The sequence below is a fragment of the Calonectris borealis genome, chromosome 1 (assembly GCF_964195595.1).
Source record: "Calonectris borealis chromosome 1, bCalBor7.hap1.2, whole genome shotgun sequence".
NCBI lineage: Eukaryota > Metazoa > Chordata > Aves > Procellariiformes > Procellariidae > Calonectris > Calonectris borealis.
This window is the reverse complement of record NC_134312.1, coordinates 147,390,861-147,413,155: the sequence shown is the minus strand read 5'-3', so window position 1 is coordinate 147,413,155 and position 22,295 is coordinate 147,390,861. Positions and strand designations below refer to the sequence as shown.

The 22,295-nt window shown below is 41.8% G+C and overlaps 1 protein-coding gene across 12 annotated transcripts in view; it reads left to right on the top strand.

The window, feature by feature from the left end:
• Positions 1-3,836: 3,836 nt before the first annotated feature.
• The window catches only part of INPP4A (inositol polyphosphate-4-phosphatase type I A), a 290,343-nt gene continuing 271,884 nt past the window's right edge, over positions 3,837-22,295 (top strand). For 9 of the 12 annotated variants that reach the window (XR_012670601.1, XM_075135062.1, XM_075135045.1 and 6 more), the window contains exons 1-2: positions 3,837-3,944; positions 10,982-11,120. The gene's annotated coding sequence lies outside the window, so the exon portion shown is untranslated. Of the gene's footprint in view, positions 3,945-4,230; positions 10,114-10,151; positions 11,121-22,295 lie in introns of those variants that run through there. The other 3 variants (XM_075135003.1, XM_075134989.1, XM_075134997.1) reach the window with 3 other exon arrangements.

Here is a 22,295-nt window from a genome sequence, read left to right as displayed (position 1 = left end):
ATTTAGAATATGTGTATTTATTCTAAATATGTATCTCATTGTTTAAAGCTGAAGAGCATGACAGTTTAATTTCCATCATAAACTCTAGTTGGCAGAATAGTAACCTTAAGATCCTTTCTCCTTTTTTTTCTTCCAAATGTGCATGCTGAATTGTTTGTCTCTGGCATGGTTTTGCTGCAGGTATCTTCAGAAAATTATTAACCAGTTATTTCTGTAAGTCGTACACTCCATGATGACTTGATTGACTCGCTGTAGGAAGAAAATTCTGTAAACATAGAGAGCAGCTTCTTGAAGTGGACTATGCTTTATATTCAGAATTTACAGTAGGTTGATTAATAATGTCCTTAAACATTGAAAGGAGAAGAAGCAACAAGATTAGCATTTTAATGGCTGCTTAATGATGTCAGTAGCAGGTGATCTATTTCATATAATAATGTATTTTAGTAGATAAGCATTGAAATTATTTTTTTTTATATCAAGCTGAGGTTTGTTTGTTCTGATGAAAGCTTTCATGTGCCACGTTCTTTCTTTGCATGTAGGTACTAATGGGCTGCAGTGAAATGGAAAGGAATAATTTCTTAAAGATTTTTAGTAACGGAGGAAATGATACAAGCGAATCTCTGTGACTTAGAACAAGATATCCAAAACTATTTTTGCAATATTGCTACTATTACTTTAAAAGGAGCCAGGGAAAAAATAGTGAATATAGAAATTGGTTTGTAATTCATAAGTTCCAATGATAAACTGTGCTACTGTAAAATTGTATTGTGTTGTCCCTCATTATCATGAAGGATGTCCCTCATTATCATGAATTTTTCTGTCAACTTATGGCAGGAATTTTTAAGGCTTTTTTGGTGGGGGAAGTTTTGAAGTCTTTCTGGTACATAGATCACAGAGGTCTAATATTTGTTAGATATTGCTTATCTCTGGCTTTTGATTCTGTATCAGCCATACCTCTCTAATGGCTATAGCAGGATGGTGTCTGGAAATCTGGGTGAGAACAAATCTGTTATAGGTTATTGGGTCGCTAGCACGCTGAAAAGATGAGGATAGATAGAAACTGATTATCAGTTGTCTAAAATTTTGCATTGCTCAATATAAAGATGGAGACTACATGAAGCCTTTTATCAGCTGAGACTGGACATCCAGTGGAGTGTCCCTTTCTTCCTGCTTTATATTAGCAGTTAAGAGAGTTTAACACCCTTCATCTAGTCTGACCTCTTGTGAAGGTTAAGTTTTTGTGCTAGAGAAAGGCATTGACTCTTGAAAAAGGCATAAAATGTAATCTATGTCTTCATTTGATAGTATATTTCGATAGCTAGTAATCTTTCTTTTAAAAGTGCATGTCTGTCATGTGATTAGAATTTGACTTCAGCTTCTACTTCCAGGAAAAGGGGAGGGATGGCTCTGCAGAAGAGGTCAGTAGTATCTTGTATTTTCTTGCTGGGAATGCATTTAAAACTAAAAAAACACTCAGTATTTTTTGATGAAATGCATGGGTTGACATCCTAAAATCTTGTGTTACGCTTGTCTTCCTTAGTCTCCTCACAAATTTGTAATCTTTTAAGGAGGAGATAAACCCCTACGGTTACGGGTTTTTTTGGTGATCTATATATGGGTAAAATCCCCTCTTCTTTCTTTGTATACTATTGATTGTGCTTCCAAGATGCGTGTCACATTTTGTCACAGTGTTAAGTTGGGATCTTGTGTTCAGTTCCTTGTCCGTTATGACCCTGATGCGTTTTTCAGAGTCAATAGTTTTTCAGTCTGCTGTTTTCCCAGTGTTCAAGGTACAGCTTTGTATTCTTTGCCTGGATGTATAACCCGAGTTCTTCCAGAACTCTTACGTGATGGCCCAGTTGTTTTGTTCACTATAGTGCCAGCTTTTATGTTGTCCACAAATACAATCAGCAGTGAGTTTATACATGCTTCCACATCTTTGAGGAAAGTGTTGAATAGTCTTAAACCTGGTAATGGTCCCAGGGCAGCTTTCCAAGTACCTCTGCTGAAATACAACTCCACTCTGACAATTAGTTTTTGAGGTGCATTACTTAGGTTTTCTTAATAAAACAAATTTATAATCTTACCAAAAAATGAGGAACATGAAAAACCTGCCTACCCTATCTCCCTATCTGTTCCTACCCTGTTGGCTTTTCTCTTTTTTTGCCCTGGATGACTCGGACTGCTCTGCCTGTAAGTAACCTGGTCGTTCTCTGTGTCCTTCCTCAATGGTGGTGCAACAAAAGCGCCCTTCTGGTCAGTTGGATTTTAGTGCTGTTTCAATTTACTGATTCTAAGTGATCATCAGTAGAAAACACCGTTCTTCTAGGATCCTTGGTGGGGAGTTGTCCAAGCCTGCTGTTTTTAAAAAGTCGTGTTTTGGTTGATGATGATTAAAATTGTCATCAGCTACAAATAAACTACAATGTTTTGTGCTTCTTAACCCTGTTGAACTCTGTATTAAAATTGAAGGGTGCTAGTTAAAGTGTCTACTTGCTTTCTAGTTTTTCTGGCCAAGTGTTTTGAATATTTTTGTGAGAGGATGGCTTTAAACTTGCATGGTGTGCAGAGGAACTCCTATCTTCTGTCTCCGTTTTGTTTAAAAACATGGCATGATTCATTAGCTTTATGCTAAACTATGACCAAAGATAAATGTTAAAAATCACGTGTTTGACTATGCATTGAAAATAAGCGCTCCTCTCTCAAGTTCTGCCTGATTTTTTTGAAACGGAAGTGCTTGGATCAATCCTGCCACACAGCTAAAAATGGAATTTCACCACTGACAGGTGGAAAGCAAAATGAAAAATTCAAGCTGCATCGCCTGGCTTCTCCATCCAAATTCAGATCATATTGAGGACTTAAGCTGGCACCTTCCAGCACTGGGGAACTGCAACAGGTACATTAAAATTCTTACACTAGAGCGGTCTTGGGACTGACTCAACTGGTAGTTGGCAGCGGCCCTCTGCAGATCGTGTGCAGTTGACTGGAGGCATCCAGGCAAGCGCGCCCGTGTCTGTCTCACTGATTCCCCACTTCAGCCCCTTTCCTGCGCGCAGGAGCCCCTCGCGAACCTCCTGGGAGTTCCCACAGGGCGGCTTGTGAGTAACCCGTCTTCTCCTTGGCATTTCTCACTGTGTAAGAATAATCGAATGAGCCAGAGCTAGACTGTGACCTCTTCTTATGTTCTTTCAAATCACACTTAACACTGCTTGAGCAAGTTAAATCCCTCATTGATAGCAGCGTGGTATAGAAATTAAGAAATGAAGCCCAGACTCCAGTTACACAGCAGTTTCAACAAATGTAGCTGGTTGAGCCAGCTATCAAGCCACTTTAAATGTGCACAATGAGTAAGGATGAACGGGGGAAACGTTGGTGTTTTTATTAGAAAAGAAAAAAAAGTCTGGATTATTATCTCAAATTATTTGGCCTAAACTTCATAGCTGCGGTGTGGGTAACTCTCAGACCCGTGACATTTTCTTTCTCAAAATCCCCAATTCCTGACTGCAGCTGATGACACAAGAGAATCCCGGTTTCTGTGTTTTTGGATCCTGTGGAGTCAGAGATGACAAAGCACGAGGGAGCCGGCGGCCCGCCCGGAGGCCGGAAGGCGAGCCTCGGCTACCTGGAGGCGTGCTGAACACAGGCTGGTCTCAGCCCCGGCGGGAGGGCGATGCTGGCCTTGCCGTGGCCGCGCCTTCCGTCCCCATTACTTGCCGCCACCGCCTTCCCCACCTGCCCGCCTCCCGCGGCGCGGAGCAGCGGGGCCCGGCGGCGGCGGCGGCGGCGGCGGCGGCAGGGGGCCGGGCCCAGCGGCGGGGCGGGGCGGGGCCGCCGGTGCCGTCACGAGCGGGCGGGCGCCGGCGCGCGTCGGGCCGCCGGAGCCGCTGGGGGTGAGAGGCCGGCGGCTGCCGCGGGGCCGTGCCCTGCGAGCCGGGGCTGCGGAGGTAAGGGAGGGGCGGCTGCCGGGCTGCGAGGGCAGCCGGGGAGCTGCCCCCGCCGCGCTCTGAGGAGGGGGCGGGAGGGAGAAGGTGCGCCTGCGGGGCGGGGGCCGGGCCTCGCTGGGACCGGCGGGTCTCGTACGGCTGAGGCGGGAGGCGCCGCTGACAGCTGCGGGGGGTGGGGGCGGCGGCGCGGCGCGGCGCTCCGCCGCAGGAGCGGTGGCAGCGCGCGCGGGGGACGGCCGTTGGGCGGGGGACAGCGGCGCCGCGCCCCGTCGCCTGCCGCCGCTGAGAGCGACCCGCCCGCCCGCCCTCCGTCCCGGGCGCGCACCGCCGAGCCCCCATCTTGGGGAGGCCCTGGCACCCGGGGTTTGCTTCGTGCCGCGTCGCGGTTTCGGTCATCGTTGTTGTCATCTGCAGCGCGCGCGCTGCTGTGTTTGACGGCGTTATTGGGTATGTTGTTACGCGTTTATCGTTCATGAAGGTTCGTCCTGAGTGTCCGCGTGAGGCGTGCCGGGCTGCCGTGTATAAATAAGGACGCATAAACAGCTGTCTCGGGAAAAGATGCAAAAGCGAGATATCAAAAAAGAAAAAGATGATGTTGCTTTTAATTTGTTATTTAAGCGGGTGCTTGAAAGCTCCTGTGCGTTCCTGTTTCCAGGTATTTTAATGAGATCTGTGCTTTTTGATATTAGCCCGGATGCTTGTTTTATGGATTCATGCTGTAGCTTGGGTTTGTAGAACAGCGGGCTGGCAGGCCCCGCGTCCTTGAGAGATTTCTGATGGGCTGTGTTTGTTGTTGCGGTGGTAGGGTGACCCCAGGGTGAGGTGGTGTGGTTGGGACCATAAGTAGTGCTACGCCCTCCACACCTGCACACTTTGGTGCTCAAAAAGAGTCACGGAAACACTTGTGTGTGCAGGAGGCCCTGTCCTGAGGTGCGGTTGTCCCTTCGGTGTTGCTAGCAGGAGTTTGAAAAAGTGAAGATCAGAGGGTCCATTCGTGATTGCTGTCTGATGACACGTGGTGCAGCCGTGCTCTTCGGTGAGCTCCGCTTTTTCAGCAGCGATGCCATCATTCAGGAACAGGGATTGAAGAGCAGAGCTTAGCGAGCAGAGTGCGCTGTGGAAAGTGATAGGATGTTTAAGGACATTTAACCTCCCTTAATTTATTCCAGACCAGCTTTCATCATTCCTTTCCCATGCAGAGAAGCATTAAAAGGAAACAGATTGTATGTTTAGTTTGGTGCACATTTCAGATTTTTGCCCATTTACTAAGCTAGAATATGGTTGTGAAATATAGTAGAAATGCCTTTGCGCTGCCTTTGCAGTACTGATGCACCATCATCCGTTTCACATGGCTTTGATGGAGCAGTGTAGGAATGAAGTTGTATCTTTGTCCCAGTGGCATACATTTTCCCCCATACAATAAGCAACGTCAATATATGATGGTCAAAGCTCAGCGTGGACTGCATGTGCTGCATAGACGGTAGAGGGGCTTTTGCCTGGGCAGTCAAGCACTCTGTGTTGACAGTAGCTCTCCATCTGCAGGCCAGTATCATTCTTTCTGCAGAAGTCTGTAGTACCGAGCTTGTCTACATTGGCAGTAGAGAGCTAGCTGGGAAGGTCTTGCCGGGTTACTTTTTAGGCAACAGAAGCAGAGGCTCTTGTGTGTTTGCATGCCCTCAAACTGTAAAGCAAGGGAGATGAGCTAGTAGAACCCTGTTGTCCTGGAAACGAGATTATTTGTTTCCCCTTGAGGAACCACCGTTTGCTCATGCTTTTTTCAGAAGCTCTTAATTTAAAAACTTGTTAAGGTTTTTCCTGCTTCTGAAGATTTTAATTCAGTGGGCTGCCTTGCTTCTAGGAGCTCAGAGGGCCCTCACAGGGAATGCAGTATCTTGCCAATTTTTTCACAAGTCTCTCTGACTCTCAATGCAAATGTTAGGTGGGAGCAAATGGGGGGAACATATGTATTTTTGGCAAGAACTTGAAATTCAGTATTCTTAAATTTAGAAGTTCTGGCACTTTCCAAACTTTGAGGTGGATGTGACCTCTTTTATTCACTGCTCCCTGCTGGCAGTACCAAGTTGTTAGCGAATCATGATTTTAGTGCTGTTTTCAAGTACCTGTATCTAGGCTTTATGCATTTTTCTTGATACATGACAACTTTGTCTGTTATTTATTTTTAATGAGCTAATTTTAACTTAATCAATAGTGGGTGGTAGCTTGTAGGGACCCATGGAGAAACAAAGAACCCTGCCAAAATGTGGCAAAGGAGCCACGTAATCTTCAGAGGGTGTTTGGCTCTGTTACTGAAGATGGTGATCACACCTCTGCAGAAACTTATTTACTTCTGTCTTGCTTGCTGTCAGCTGAGACAGAAGGCTATACCCCTACTAGGGTAGTAGAATTTTTGGTCTTACGCTCTCAAGATATATTGAAGGTTGGACATCCTCAGCCATCTCTCAGACCTGTTCAAGTCCAGTCTGGTTGCACAGATGCTGTATTAAATGGAAGAAGTTCTCCCTGTGGAGTGAAATGACTGCTAGGAGAAATGGCTGCCCTGTTTCCTATACATTCTGGGCTCCTTAATCTCCATATTATTGTACTGGAACTAGGAAGGAAACTAAGAAGGCCAAGGATCCCCTTTTGGTTCTTCTTTCCTTATTAATATTTAATTCAGGCTTCTGGCATATGCTTTGTTACAGTTGCTAGTACATAAGATGCACCTTTAGAATATAAGAATACCTCTTGGACCCCCTTTATAGATTACTTTGTTGGAAAAACTTCCCCATTTCTTGCCTGGATGTGGAGAGCAGTTGCCTTGCTTAGAGAAAAAGTTTGAAACCTCTACCTGTTGTCCTTGAAGAGAGATAGGAGATCAAATAACACAGGCAGCATAGCTCACAGCTCTATCTTATGTGCTCTTTGCTTCTGCTTGTCACTTCCCTTCCTGTTTCTTTTCTGACAGACTGAGTTTCCTCTCTATTGTTGGATTATCTACCTAAATCTCAGACAGACATCCTTTGCAGAGATGTTGTTGGAAAATGTTGTTGACCTTGAAGAAAACACAGAAGAAACACAAAGAAGAAAGCTTTGGGGTGTATCTACCTCATCCACATCAGTCAGGCAGATAGGCATAGCCTCTAATGTGTTTAAATCACACCTATTGCTGCTTAACCTAATATGATAAGGTCTTTACTGTAGATGAATTTGATCCTTCTGGCTTTCAGATGGAAGGAGGATCTTCCCTTTCCTGCTTCACAGCCCCTTCCCGCTGCCACTGCTCTCCTTCCTTTGCTTCCCACGTTCTGTTCTCTGTGGTGGTCTGCTTACTGTAAGGGAAGTGTCGCCACAGATTGGCAGCATGCGACACAAAACCAAAGAACAACCAAGGCAGAGCAGGTTGAGAATGAAGCGTGGACCAGGTGAAGTAAGGAAAATAACAGGGACATTTGTAAATTAAGGACATGACTGAGAGGAGGATGTGTGTCTCGGCTGCACAGGAGAGTGGTATAGTCACAGCCGGCTTTTGTGGTTTGTATGGCACGCGGTAAGGGAGGTGCGTACAAGGTCATGGAAGGCAAACTCCCCAGACTTCTCTGGCAGTTACTGCCATATCTTCCCTGTTTCAGAAACTGGGGTTGGTGATGTTGCATCAGCCAGCATAGGTGGATGTTGTGCTTCTGCTTCTGTAAGCCCGTTGAGCCAGCCACTTTTCTGTCTCTCACAGAGGAAAGGGAGATGCCAGCTCTGCAGAAATATGTTGGCACTTTTTGAAAAATATATTTGAAAGCTGCAATAAAGCGTATTCACTCAGCAAGAAGGCTGTCCTTGGCCATTTATATCTCTACACAGTGTGAATTTCTTAAATTTATGATACTTTTACCAAATATGCAATACATAGTAAATAGGGAAATTGAAGTACCAAGGTACATCCTAACTTAGCTAAAACCATCTTCATGAAATACGGGAGAGTAACATAGTTTTCCCCCTAATCTCCAGGCAAGTTGAGATCTTGAGCTCAGTTGGAGACTTTCTGTGCAGCTCATAATACACGACCAATGATTTCTCTGCAGCCGAGGTTTGTGAATGTGTGTTTGTATTCACTAAGAGTCCTCATTGCATACAGCAGTGGGATATTGCTAAGACCTTGTATGAAATCAGTAGGATATATTGAAGAAGACATTGACGTTCTTGAGTTGTTATGTGTAGACCTGGCCGACTCATAAGAGTGTAACCCCTTTGACATTCTTGTATTTCTCAAGAAGGCCTGTGTCTTGTTTGTGGTCTACTGCTCTGCCATGCTAACAGAGAAGCCTGTTGTGTGAGAGATGACACTCTCCAAATACAGCTCTGTTCTTCCAGTTTGTTGCAGACAGGACAGATTTTGTGGAGGAGGTAACTGAGCGAGGTGAAAGGGAGTAGCATGGGAGAAAAGGAGTGTGGATATAGAGGGGGAAAGTGAAGGGAAAAGAGTGGGGAGGATGAGAGAGTAGATGGCCCATACAGGAAAGAGGAGAGAGAGTGATATGAAAATGCATCCAGTGTGTTTCTGATCTATGTTTCATAGCATTTGCCAGTGGAGCACTTTAAAGTTGCAGTTTCTGCAAAAAACTGGAGGAGTTCTGAACCTGTAGTTCCAGCTGGGGCGTGCTTGGGGAGAATGCAAAAGCAGGGGCTAGGCTTTTGAGCTCGACTTCCCTGGCAGATGCATCCTGAACCCGAGCATATGGGAAGCGAGTGGGGCTGTGCCACTGAGAACCTGCAGACAAAGGCCTGGTACAGGATTTGCGTGCTGCTAACTCCCATTGCTAGATAAGATGCTTTAAAGAAGTTGGGGTCATCTGCTCTCACAAGCACGGCTATTTTCGTCTTGCTTAAGAGAATAATATGTTTTACCACCCATCTAAACTTTTATAAGAATAATTATTCTTTCCACCATATGACTAATTACATGTACAGATGTTGCAAATCTTTGGAAACAGCACACCTCAATTCCTTGGGGCAGTTTATAGCTAAGGTACCCTTACTGCAGTGTAGCAAACTGTACAGAATTCTACAAATAACATCGGTGCCTGCAAATGCCTCTGCACATGCTCAGTTCCTTCCTTTTTTACAAGACTAAGAAGTCCAGATTAACTCTGTGTTTGAATAGCTGCTTTACTTGGCGGTACCCTGCTGTATCACTGAGTTTTCTCTAACTTCCTTCCAGCTACAGAAGCACGTATGAGCAAAATGAACTGTGCTTAGAAGGAATTTGATGCCTGGAGTTTCTCCTTGCGATGAGTAGGACTAGTCTCAAAGGTGGAAATTACAGCTAATAGTGGAGGCACAGAGGATACTAGATTTGCTGAGAATTTGTTTTTCCACTCATTCTCTGTCGTTAAATCTATTGTGTTGGGGAAAGTGCAGTGCTGGGCTTACTGCTAGGGTTAGGCATTGGATCTTTCTGTAATTCCAGTTTGTGTTTGTTTCAAGCCTTAACCCTTGAGAGTCTGAAGCTTGGATTCAGGCTTTAGAAGAATTTTTCAAGACTGTCCAGTCTTTGAGAGTTAAAATAAGACTTCAGAATTAAATTGCTTTGTATAAGGTGTCTTAAAAATACTTGCCTGCTTGGAGTCTCTGTTCTTTTTCCAGCTCTTTTTCTGCATTTTCTCTGTGATGACCAGTGTTAAGGGAATAGTTTTTCATAGTTTGCTAAGCCTCTAATTGTTCATAGTGCTCTTTCGAAAATCAACTTGTGTTTTTTTTTCGGTATTGCTCAGAATAAAGTACTTATTGATAGACCCTCTAAAGATATTTTTTTCTTTTCTTTTTTTTTTCCCCCCATAGCCACCTGGATTTCTCTGTGCATCTTGCTGCATTTTGCCACCAACAGTTCTTTTGATCCTGTAGCTACTTTTCACGTTCACTAGGCTGGAAATTACTGCCTCCCACAGCAGGGCAGGTGGAACGAAATGTGTGCCTGCGCTTCAGCAACTTCAGTGCAAAGTTCAGCGGCTTAATTTAAACCATAGGTTTGACATTTCTGAACAGTGTTCACTTGATCTGGTCCATTGACTTTGTTTGGGAGGCTGTAAACTTGAACAGCAGCGTGGTAACATCTTCAGTCACCAGAGCTACTTGCCGAGCTCTGTGTGCCATTTTTCTGTTACATTTTTACCATAAAGCGGTAAGTATTAGTGCATTGTTAATTCTGATAGCAGTTCTGTAAATATCAGAATTTACTGAATATTTCAGCATTTGTTTAAAAAAAGGTGCTTGCGTATCGTCTTGTGGAAGATGCTACATATAAAATGTAAAATCTGGGATAAGTCTTCCTGTCCAGGTCCAGAAGACTGTAGAACATTTGTCAGGTGCTTTGTGAGTATGGACATTATCTGCACAAGAGAATTATACCGCCGATATCTTATCCCTTCCAGTTTTTATGGGTCACTTTTTTAGAGTTTGAAATTGTACTGTATCACACAGACAGATATAGCAACAATTAATATGAGACCAGTAGATAATAATATCAGTAGAAAAGTCACGTATGTCTAGCCATGTTTAAAAGTCGGTGTCACAGCTGGAAGCTAGGAGGTAGTGTCGTGTCACGCTTAACTCCCTGTGGACTCATGAACTTGCTCTGCTGTCCAGTCGCAAACTTCTAGAAATGTGGATGAACATGGTCCTTGAGGTTTTCTAGTGATCAGAACTTTTGTTCCCAAAGTGTGGGTGGATTGACTGTCATAATTTCTGGGATTGGAGGAAGTGTTCGGCACTGTCAGTTCCATGCTGAATGGAGGGCAATGCTGCCCCATACAAACAAGACAGTTATAGACATGAGGACAACATTTTAAACCACAAATGACCTACACTGCTTATAAAATACCTGTCTTAAAAGAGCAATCCACAGTTTGGCCTCATGGATTCCAATTCTGCTAAATCTTTAGTTAGATGATCTACTTTTCTGTGTTTTATTTAATGCACAGGAGGGGCCTAATCTGGGGATGAACTGTGAAGTAGAGGACATCAGTGAGTAACAGCTTTATTTGTTGCAGAAATTGAAAGTTGTACAGCGATTGAAGGAAGGGGATTGAAGGAAGAGGAGGACAAGGTTGTTTTCTAATTGAGAACTGCATCCTTCCAGAGGCCTGGGACGCAACGCTACCACTCCCCACAGTTCCTGTGTGGTGCAAGGCAAGTCTTTCAAAATTGTCCTTTTGCCATTGGTCAATACAATATTTCTCAGTTTTTGGGTGCCTGATTTAAGATCTAGTTTCAGTTTTACAGAACTGCTAAGGCCCTCCCAGCTATTTCTGCATATATTATGTAAAAGGCTGTATACTTCCAAAGTTGAATCATGGATGTCTCGAGTCAGACACCTCAAGCTAGTTGGTACTTTATTCTTTCTGCAGAAGAAGGCTGGTTCTCCCTTGATGTCTGTGTCCAGTATCTCTCCCTTCTCCACAGCTGGTTCCCAGCTTCCTTGTGCCAGCTTAGGCTGTCCCCCTTGGTTTTCCTCCTTATGCTACTTGTCCAGTCTCTGGTCTGCCCATGCCTGTCTGCTCCCCAGCTCTTTATTGCAATGATTCCTCCCAGCCAAGTAATTTCTGACCTTATTTCTACCTCCAGACCTCAGTCCTGGTCTTCTGACGCCTTCATTTTTTTAAGCCAGCTTTGCCAGTATTGCTCTTCAAATCTGTTACTACTTCTCCTACTCCTTCGGTTTGGCCATTTTTTCCCCATGCTTTTGAATTTGATATTTATTTCTGATTCCTGAAGGCTTGTTCTAGAGAGATAGAGGTTCTGTTGGCCCAGTTCAATATTCAGCCAGACTGATGTTGAATGATTATTAAAAGGAACTGTTTTCTGAACCCTTTGGGTGGAGCAGTGAGTCTGCCTGTAGGGCAGTGCATGTGCACTGTGGAAATCAAGAGTACTCAGTTTTTTGGCATCTTTGGAGATTTTAGTGGTGAGTGAATCTCTGCTGGATCTGTGTTTACTGTGACTTTTTAAAGGATTAGGATTGAAAGGAAAGACTGCCAGTTTTTTTTTTTTTTTTTTTTTAATTTATGCAAAACATTTTTCCTTTAGCCCTTATTCTTGGCAGTAGCTGAACTGTTTTAGCTGAAACTAATGATTATTCTTTAAAAATCAGTCTGAGGCAAACAGCATGAAAAATTTCTGGGAAAATTTCTTTGGGAAAATGTAAGCAACTGAAAACAGCAGTCTTTTAAGAAGTGACGTTGAGCAGCCATAGTTACGGATGGTGATGCTGCCGGTCCCACCTTCTGACTGCTCCTCTTTTGCTGAAGGATTAGAAAGTGCTTTACAAACTCTTCATTCTCTTCATGTGAACCTATGCATCTCAGCTATTGTGCAGTGACACAACAGCATAATGTTTGGCATGCAGTGGCATATAGGAGATTTTTAAAACAATGTGGGACTAGTGATAGCATATAAATGACCTGTCTGTCAGAAAATGGGGCAAATCTTGTGTAGCAAGGAACTGATTTCAGTGTAAACAGAGACTTTCCTACTCTTCCCCTTTTGGTAAGAATGGTGGAAACGTTGAAGTGCATCTTTGCTTTGGTGTATACCAAAACTCTTTCTCTCCCTAGGCAATGTACCTTTCCGAAACAACTGCGAGGAAGCATTTGTTGAGCATTAACTCAAAATGTCTGGTGCTGCCATCTATGTTGTCTACATTACATAGGTTTTTTTTCTTCAAGTAACAGACAGACTTCATCTTACCAAGTTTTTAAGACTTGAGAAAACTATATATGCTCTGATTGAATCTTCCCTACAGTATGTTTCTTTTGGCAAGAACAGATTACCCAAGAATAGTTATTTTTTCCTGTTAGTTTGACCCAATCTATATTTTAGTAAAATTACCCGTTCCAGGAAGTATCAGTAAGAGCTGTATTTCTGCTAGAAGTACTAATGGTTATGGTAGCAGTGCCTGAGACACAGGCTTCCAACGTGAGCTGTAGGTTTACTGCTTCACTTGAGTTAGAGATGGATATGGAACAAGCCTTTTTAATTCTACAGCAGGTTCTCACATAGCTTTCTATCTTTGTTTGTGATTTCTGTGTCATGGTGTCTGAAATGTTCTGTACTTAATATATTAATGGTAGGTTACAGTTCCGTGTTCCCAAGAGGCTTTCCAGTTGGGAGCAAGCAACGTGTTATGACCAGAAGATTATATACTCTATAAAAAGAGCACAGCAAAATACAGTCAGTCGAGAAATCTGTGTGAAAGCTCCTATAGTAAGCGGATCTGCAGTGAGAGTTTTGGATGTGTGTGCTCTATTCAATTTTGAGAACACTTCAGATTAAATATCTAATTAATATATTGCATGAACATGCCTACATAAAATATTTAGCAGTTCTGTTGTATAGCATAAGTAGCCCAGTTACAGTAGAGAGATAAGTGTCCAGGTGCTGTCAGAAACTGGGAACTTCAGCAGGCTTGGATGTGAACTGAGCAATTGTATTAAAATCTCATAGGTAAAATGAGCATGCTGCTAAAAATGGACTGGTGGGATGTAAATAAAGCCATTAGAAGTCATCACAGGCTCACTGTTGACTCTTTGTATGTGTACTGCTTTTCAGTGGGTGCATAATGCCTGTGACTTCTCAGCGGGATAATATTGCCCTGGGAGAAGAGGTGCTGGTGGAGTAGAGGCTTCTGCTCTGCTGTGTAGAAGCAGCTCAGCAATTAGACTAGCTGCTAAGCACAGGGCGACTTTGAGACCTGCTCTAAAAACACTGCTCTCCAGTCCTAGCAGAAAGCAGATACGTGGGGAGATAGCTAGTGGGGAACGAATTGTGAGGGTCTGTGTTTTTGTAATGAGATTTCCCTTCTTGGGAAGGAAAAAAACAAGGAAGGGGAACTGTGAACTCTGAGGGAACTGTGGTACTACTGAATTAACAGAATTAGCAGTCAGAAAGTGAAAGCACCCAGAAGTCTAAACACTGGAAGATTTGCATTTCTCAGAAAGAAAATGAAAGGAGAAGCAGCCCTCTACACAATAAATTTTCAAAATACTGAACTAATGCTTGAAAGCAGTACCTTCAAGGCACTGTGTGAGTCAGAAGGTCCAGTACAGAGTCCGTGAAGAATTTTTAAGTTATAAGAATTTGCTGTACTTTTAGAATCAGCCTCCTAAAGCATAACAGGAAAAAAGAAAACCTGAAAGTGAAACATGAGGTTCCCACATTGACTACTACAGATACCTAAATCAAAGAAAACTATTAATTGCAGTCGATGCATATAGAAATAATATTTGCATGGTTATCCTAAAATACTCTCTCAGATGCTTTGATTTTAGTGGCAATGATTAGTAATATAAAAACTTCTTTAATGGTTACCCTGTGGGTAGAAAGAAATATGCAAATGTAGTTAATTTCCAGAGAGGAAGAAAGATAATTTAAAAATAAAACCATGGTTGCTCAATTGATAGGTCTTCAACAAGCCATTGACACCAAGGAAATGGCTTGTCATCCTATTGTTGGTAATCTGCAGTCGTGATCTCATCTTTCCCGTTTCCATCAGCTCCAAGATACATACTGATTTCTTCTCTCTTGGTCCAGCTTTTTACTTCTGACCGGACCCTTGGTTGAGATATTTTTTTAAGGTGAGACTCTTGTGGCTGTTCTGTGTTGAAGCTGGAACTTTGATTCATTACTAAAATGTTGGCTTGTAGTCCTTTCTGTCAGGTAGCTCTGAGTACCATGGCATATTGGATGTAAAGGGTTTTTTGTTTCCTGCTGAACCAAAATTAAGACGGTAACATCCCACGAGTAAGAAACAACTTTATCCTCCTCCAGACTAGGCAGCATGAGAGTTAGTTCTGGTCCGAGGAACAGCCTCTACCTCTGAGGCACTGCTTCCCGTCCTTCCTAAAGTGTAAGCCTTCCCAGGCTGTCAAATGGAAGTCAGCCCGCTTCCCCATCCGGTCACCTGCCTCCCTGTTTACTTTCGAACAGCTGTTGCACCCCCTTACAAGGTGAATGGGTGTGTGTTGAGGAAGGGTTTGGTTAATAGCGTTTAAATGCATTGTGCAGGTGGGTAACTGTAGGGAAAAGATTTTTTTGTTTGTTTGCTTTTTTTAGTGGAGATACTTTGTAATAGAGTCTTGCATTTGTCTGAGGTTATTGTTTGCAGGCAGGAATGAGGTGATATAATGATGCAGGATATATTTGTGCTTTCCTGTTGTGGTATGTGTGGTTGGAAGTAATCTGGGTGTAGACCTGGTTTTCTCCTAAATGACATGTTGCACAGGTCTGAGAGCAGGCACTGTGAGTAAGGTAATGGGGACGTAGCTGAAGGTTGAAGAGGAAGATAAAGCTACATGTTTCCTTTTTATGGCTGGCTAGTTTTGTTTTGTTGTTTTTTGCATGGTTTTGGGCATTCATTTGAATATTCCTAAACAACATCTAGTGAAGATTTGTGTGAGAAAATGAGAATGCGTCTCTGTGTATATAGCACGTGCCCATATTTACCAAAATACCAGAATGGTTCATAACCCTTCTGTTCATGTGGCAGCCCAGCTAAAGCCATTGTCCATGTTGCCTTTCAGACACATGTCCTGCTCTTATCCCCCTGATTTTACACTAAGAAACTCTGCCATATGCTGTTTAGACCTGATATTCTGGCTCTGTGTGCTTCAGATGCTCAAAAAAGTCCTTTCCCAGAGACCTCTTCTTCCGTCACATTCACATTTGAAAGTGATACTTTGGTACTGATGCATGTGTGTGACATTGCATTTATCGGATATTTAATTCCTCTGCAACATTCAGTATTTGGTGCTAGCAGGGGTGGAAATGAGGCAGGGTTTAGACCTAAGAAGAGAAGTCTCCCTGGCAGCGATGGCCAGTGTGGAAATCCTTGAAATGACACCCATGATGAGCAAAGTTTGTAAGATGAGTAGGAAGGGAGTAGTTTCCTGGACAACAGGAGGAACATGAAGCTGGAGTGGGAGGTATGTGATGTGCCCATGAAGATGATTTTTACTGGGAAATGGGGGGGGGGGAGGTAATCAGAAGGACATGCAATACATTCAAAGGCTTTGGAAATGTGATACTGTCATTTGTTTGCACTGTCAGGATGATTGGCCTACTTTTCCTCTGAAAAGAATTTGCTAACAACTGTGTGAAAACCCTCCAAACGAAGGCGTAGCCCCACATAGCAGCAGTGGTTGCTACCTGTCAGAGTGGAGTTTCTCTCTTCCATCTGCTTGAATCTGAAATCTGTTGCTGGCAGCAGTTCGACCTCCAGGCTTTAGCTGAATTTCCATATTCAGAGCACTTGATGTTGGCTTTCAGATGGAAGTGGAGACAAGTTCTCTAGTAAAGAGTCACAGAAAATCTGCTGCTGTCTGCACCTTCGCTTTGCTGATACCACAGCTTTTAATATTGCACTCTTAATTAATTTTATACCTGCTTCCATTTCTCGGTGCCAGAAGAATGCTTGAAGCAATGTGGGTTTGCTTCTGTCGTCGGGGTACTGATTTCAGGCAAAGTCGAAAGGAAAGAGAAAGTGTGGGAGAGAAACACTGTTGCAGTTTGATAACACGTTTAAATAATTATTGTTTTAAGTTGTGATGTATCAAAATCAGTTGTCTATATTTTTAATAGAAGTCTTGGTTTTTAATTTATTCTTAATATTAAACTATTTTGGTTTTATAAAATGTGTATGCAACACTTGAGACAGCATTGCACAGAGTGTCTATTTTTAATGCTGGAGTTTTAGCCTCTCTAGAAGAGGGTATTTGCTTAATCATGCTCTGTTGGATCTTATCTTCTTCTTTTCCCACCCATCTTTTTCACCCACAGTTCAAATGGCTGGCTGAATATATGTTCTTTGGATGCATCAGCATGAAATTTTGCAGATGGCCACCAGTCTTAATACATGTGAAGCTGTGATCACAGTTTTCTAAACAGTGCCAGAGATGCTGAATTATGTTTGCAGTGTTGCCAAATCTCTTTAATCAGTCTTGACTGAAAAATGATGGCATAAATCCCAGATTAGTAATGGTGCTTCAGTGAGTCATTAGCAGTGGTTGTCTAGATCTGATTGTAAAAGATACTTTTTACAGACACAAATGGGCCAGTGCAGGACAAAAGGGGAACTGCTACGGTATAGCTTAGGTAGAGCCATTTTTAGGTTCTTGGGCATGTACGAGAAGAAACTTCTCACGTAATTTGCTCAACATAGTACTTTGCAGCTGGGATCTAGAATGCCATGCTCTCTGCTGAAAACAATTTATAACTCAGTACAGGTGCTGTTTTTCTGTTATTGCGTCAGCCGTTTGAGTTGTGGGACTAGAGCCGAGTGGAGAAATGTGACAGCCCAACATCCCGGTGAGGTGGTAATTGCAGAACTGTGGTGTCCCGCTAACACCAGCTGAACCAGGCAGGGAACCTGTGCGGCCGGGAGGGAGCGCATGGGCCTGGATTGTGTGGGCGCATACGGTTTAGTTGTAGGGGTCGGTACTGGGGACCTTCGTCTTCCCTGTCCCTCCTTTGCTGAGAATAGGAGTGGAAGGGGAAGGGCTGCTTGCGCGTTGAGGCAATGCGGGGAACTGCCTGCTCCGAGTGGAGAGCCCCTCTCTGCCGCTCACGGTCTCAACAGGTACCAGGGCAGTGCTGGGCCCTAGCCAAAGTGCACAGTGGAAATATTTGCTACTAAACCAAAATAAAAACGCTCATCTGCAAGGACTTTCAAACTTGCAGTGTTATCTCTGTAATGAGTATCTTGGGGGACGTTGTTGCTGTTGTTTTTAGGCTGGCTATTAACTGTGTAAGAGAATTGTACATTGCAAAAGGCTTTTGTGCCAGCTCTGATGCAAACCAGGTCTCCCCTTGTGAGCCCAAAGGTGTTTGTGAATGTCGTCTTTTTTCTGGTTAAAGGTTTGCACTGCTGAAAGGTTGTGTTTTGACAGCTCAGAGGAATTAAGTCTTAAACAAATAGTGTATAAAGTTTGAGCAACAGCAGCATATTTTCCTTCACACTGCAGGTTTTGAACTGGAATGCCTGTTTTTAATGAAAAAAGATGCCTACAGAAAAAAGAGGCCTCTTTGTTTAGATCACCTTGGTTTCATACAAATATTAAAAAGATCATTTTCAAAGTTCCTGTCCAGAAATGTTTCTTAAATGTATGGGCTTAACTGAGCAAAGTGATAAAACTTTTTCCTTTATTCAGACTAAGAGCTTTGTTTGAAGAACATGAAGCACTTGTCTTCTGCTTGGATTGAATGCTTCTGCTTTTAAAGCAGTCTATTTCTGCTCACAAAACAAGAAACAGGAAAGTGAAATGTGCAGTGTTTAATCCTACTTGAAAACATTTGCATGAAAAAAATTCTGTGCACTTTTTGTGGACATGTACTAAAATTATAAGAGAAAGGATATAATAGGCTTTACTTTTAGCGGCAATGATGCGTCACTTATTTTTCACCTTGCATTTTGTCTGGAAACTTGGAATAGTGATCACTTTTACATGTGATACTTTGGTACTGATGCATATGTGTGACATTGCATTTATCGGATATTTAATTCCTCTGCAACATTCAGTATTTGGTGCTAGCAGGGGTGGAAATGAGGTAGGGTTTAGACCTAAGAAGAGAAGTCTCCCTGGCAGCGATGGCCAGTGTGGAAATCCTTGAAATGACACCCATGTAATAGGATTTTTGTTTAATGTTTCACTCTTCTAATAGCTAACAATCTTATTGTTAGAAACAGAATTTTACATTTGTATGCCAAAATTTCAGTATCGATGAAATATCAGTATTTCATTGAATCAAAGTTTCAGTGATACATGTGATACCATATGTTTTTCAAATTCTTTAGCAATTGTGAGCTCCAGATTTTGGAGAAAAATGTTTTTTCAACTAAAATTACAGCAAAGCTTGAAATACAACTGGTGACCTGGATGTTATCAATTCTGTTTTCTAACATACCTCCAATAAATGAAAGTTCAATACTATTTTGCCTATGTTAAAGTAGCAAAAATCATGTGTTTAGTAAAAACTCTGTAAAATCACTAATTGTTAAATCAAAGTATAATGTCTTGGACAATAGAAATACTTGGAGATATCAAGATGGAAAGAATCTTTCTTTCTCTCTGGGGCTTTCTTCACAAAGCAGATGTAGGAAACTTTGTATTTTTTATTTTCATTGCTCAAATTTATAACTGTAAAACAAACAAACCAACAGTAAATATAGCAGGATGCTTATTTCTATTTTGGGAGGAAAATATTTGTCTGCAGAGATTTCTTTTCGTGATTTAAGTTAGCATTTTCACAGATATTTTTAGAAATTTCCTGAATCTTTGTTTTTCAGATTGTGGTTTCAGATTTTCTTTGACTTTATAGTTAGTGAAAAACAAAATATTCAAGAAAAACAGTAAGTTTCTGGAGTTTATATAAAAATAATTTTAGCGAGATATATTTGACTTTGGGATGTTTTCTTGATGAAGGAAAAGCAAACCATTTCAGACCAAGCATAGGGCAACAGAAACTGTAAGCTAGTCAAATTTCTTGTTTTTTTCTTCCGAGTGACTGTAGATCAAACAGAAGGGAAAAACTATATTCTTATGTCTAATTAATAGATATCAATATCTATTGTGTGCAGTGATGGTTTCTACATAAAGTAAACACACCTCCTGTACTCTGGCTTTGAGACAGTTCTGTATTTCTGTGTGTTTTTATTTTGGTGTGCTGTAAAACTCTGGATTTTGTTTCAGATGCTAAATTTGTTCAGATCATTCTCTTTTTTTCCCAGACAATTCTAAATGTAATTAAATGTATTGCACTGTATGATTTCTTTTTTTTTTTTCTTTCTTTCATCCTTCCTCCCTTTTTAAGTAAAGAAAGCAAATCTGACAAAACTCACTTAATATTTTTGGATTCCCATATCTATTTATGGCTGCTTGCATCACGGGGGAAAAAATGCGACACGGCTCATAGGAGGGCGACATAAAAGGCTATATGCAGCTGTTGAGTGGTGAGAGTTCCAGTCCTTTTAGAATATCCCAAGAAAAAGTATAACCACAAACATCATAGTAGTTCTTTAGGTTTTGGGGTAGTTTTGTTGACTTTTCGGTACAAGTCACCACCTGTATTAGAATCTGCTTTCCTCTCCTTTACTACCTCTGGTTTTGTCCAAAGTGATCGCTGATAACAGAGGTGAGCGGCTGTGGGTGGACAGAACCCAGCCTGGGACCCCCTGCGGTGCACGAGGAGACTTGTCAGCCTCATCAAGACAGCGCTGTGGTGCTGGGCTGAGTGTCCAGCTCTTAACGTCTGCAGCACAAGCATGTGAACTTGTGCTGCGTGTGGACTCTGGGTGTCTTAGATTGTTATGCCGGTTGCTTTTTTAGTCAGCTGTCTCTTTTTGGACAGTTGAATGAGGCTGGGTTCCTGAATTTGATAGGTATATTTTGAAAGTAAGTTTGGTTTTACAGAAGAATATGAAGTGTATGCTGATTGTTACAGTGCGATCAATAATGATCTTGCTTTGAAAAAAGTATGTGTCCTTTCCCATGCAATGTGAATGTAGGTTTTAAGACAGAGAATTTTCTTAATGCATGAGAAATTAATGTAAGTGCTTTCTTATCGCTCAAGGAAAATGAAGTATAAAAAAGGACATAGCTTGTGACAGTAAATGATTACGATAATTTATTTGCTGGACAGAATTGTTGCTACCCTTGAAATTGGCTTTTCATTTCAGTGAAACAGAAAACAATTGGTAGCTGTCTCTTGTACAGTGTGTTATTCGGGAGCTCTGCAAAAACAATGAAAAGGCCAATCAAAATATTATGGGTTTTTTTCTTCTGACCTGTTGGCTGCTTTCCTCTTTGAACTTGACCTAATAATGACAAATTTGCTTAAGATAAAGTTCTGGGAACCTACATTTATTATTTCTTGGCTATGGGCACAGAGAAAGCATATAAATGAGACATCTGTAGATGGTTTTCTGCTCAGAAATAGGTGCTTGTATACACATCTGTAGGTGAGAAATATTTACAAATATGCAAACTTACCTATGGATGTTAATTACATATACACACAAACTCCTAAATTTGGCTTTATAGCTGTACAGGGTATGCATTCAGGTAAGTAGGGATAACAAACTAGAAACTTTTGTAGGTAAGAGAAGGTAGGATGAAGTGATGTATATTTTCTGGGGTTTTTTTTCCCTTTTTTAAAAAAGAATTTCAAGTTCGGTTTTGTTGCAGGAGCATAAATAGGTTGCAGTGTGTGAATAGAGTTCATGATGTACACAAACAAGTACACAGATAATGAAGACTATACAAAACCTGCCCTTGTCTTTGCTTATGATACCTGCCAAGTCTCCAGCTCAGGAGTCTTTGTTGTTGCTCTTGTTGGTGTCATTCAAAACTGCTAAAGCCAGACACTAAATTGGTCGTAACAGACCTTTTACAATCTGGATATTTTCCTCTCTTTATGGTCTTTATTTGTCTCTTCCTCTAACATCAGTGGGTGTTGGACCAAACCTTTATTTCTGTGAAAATCTCAGGGACTGGAGATGAAAAAAGCATCTGTAAATTTTTGTAGCGGGAGAAAATGTAAGTAATGCAGGAAGGAAGGAGTACTGTTTAAAACAGCCTCATAATTTTGTCTTGGTAGCAATTGTTACATTTGTTGCAAGTTCATTAACTGACTTCCTACTGTGGTTTGTACTGCTTGTGGTTACAGGCAATTAAACCTGAAAGTCTCATGATCAACACTTGCTGTAGTTTTAGGTGGAGACAGATGTCATCTGTTGTACAGGAAAAGGCCACTTTCTTGCATTAAGTCACAGTCCTGTAGCCTTACACTTCTGCCTGTAAAACCACGCAATCTAACGAAAATACACAGTGAACATCTGACCCTTGGGGCATGCGTTTAGACTTCCACAGGTATTAATGATGAAAAGTCGTAGTATTGTTTATACCCATTTTGCTGTTTATTTTAAGTACACTGTTTTGTTGCAGGATTTGCATTTTACCTGAATTTCTCATCTGAATGTTTTTACTGTGTAATAACTGCTCCTGCAAAGGTAGAACTTCGAAGTGAAACAGACTGAGGAGGAGGGAAATAATTTGTAATTAATCATGTGAACAGACAGGACGTGTCGTTCACAATTAAAAAATGTGTATTTCTCTCTTACAGTGTGCAGAAATGAAAAAAAATCTTCTAGTGGACCACTGAAAATAACTTTTAACTGAGCTGTTCTTCCCTCCTGGAATGTAAATCCCAAGAAGTTTGAAATAGGACAAGCAAACACGAGGAAAGATAACAAGCAACGTACAGAAAACAGAAATATTACTAGAACTTGTAGCTCTTTGCTTTTAGATGAAAAAA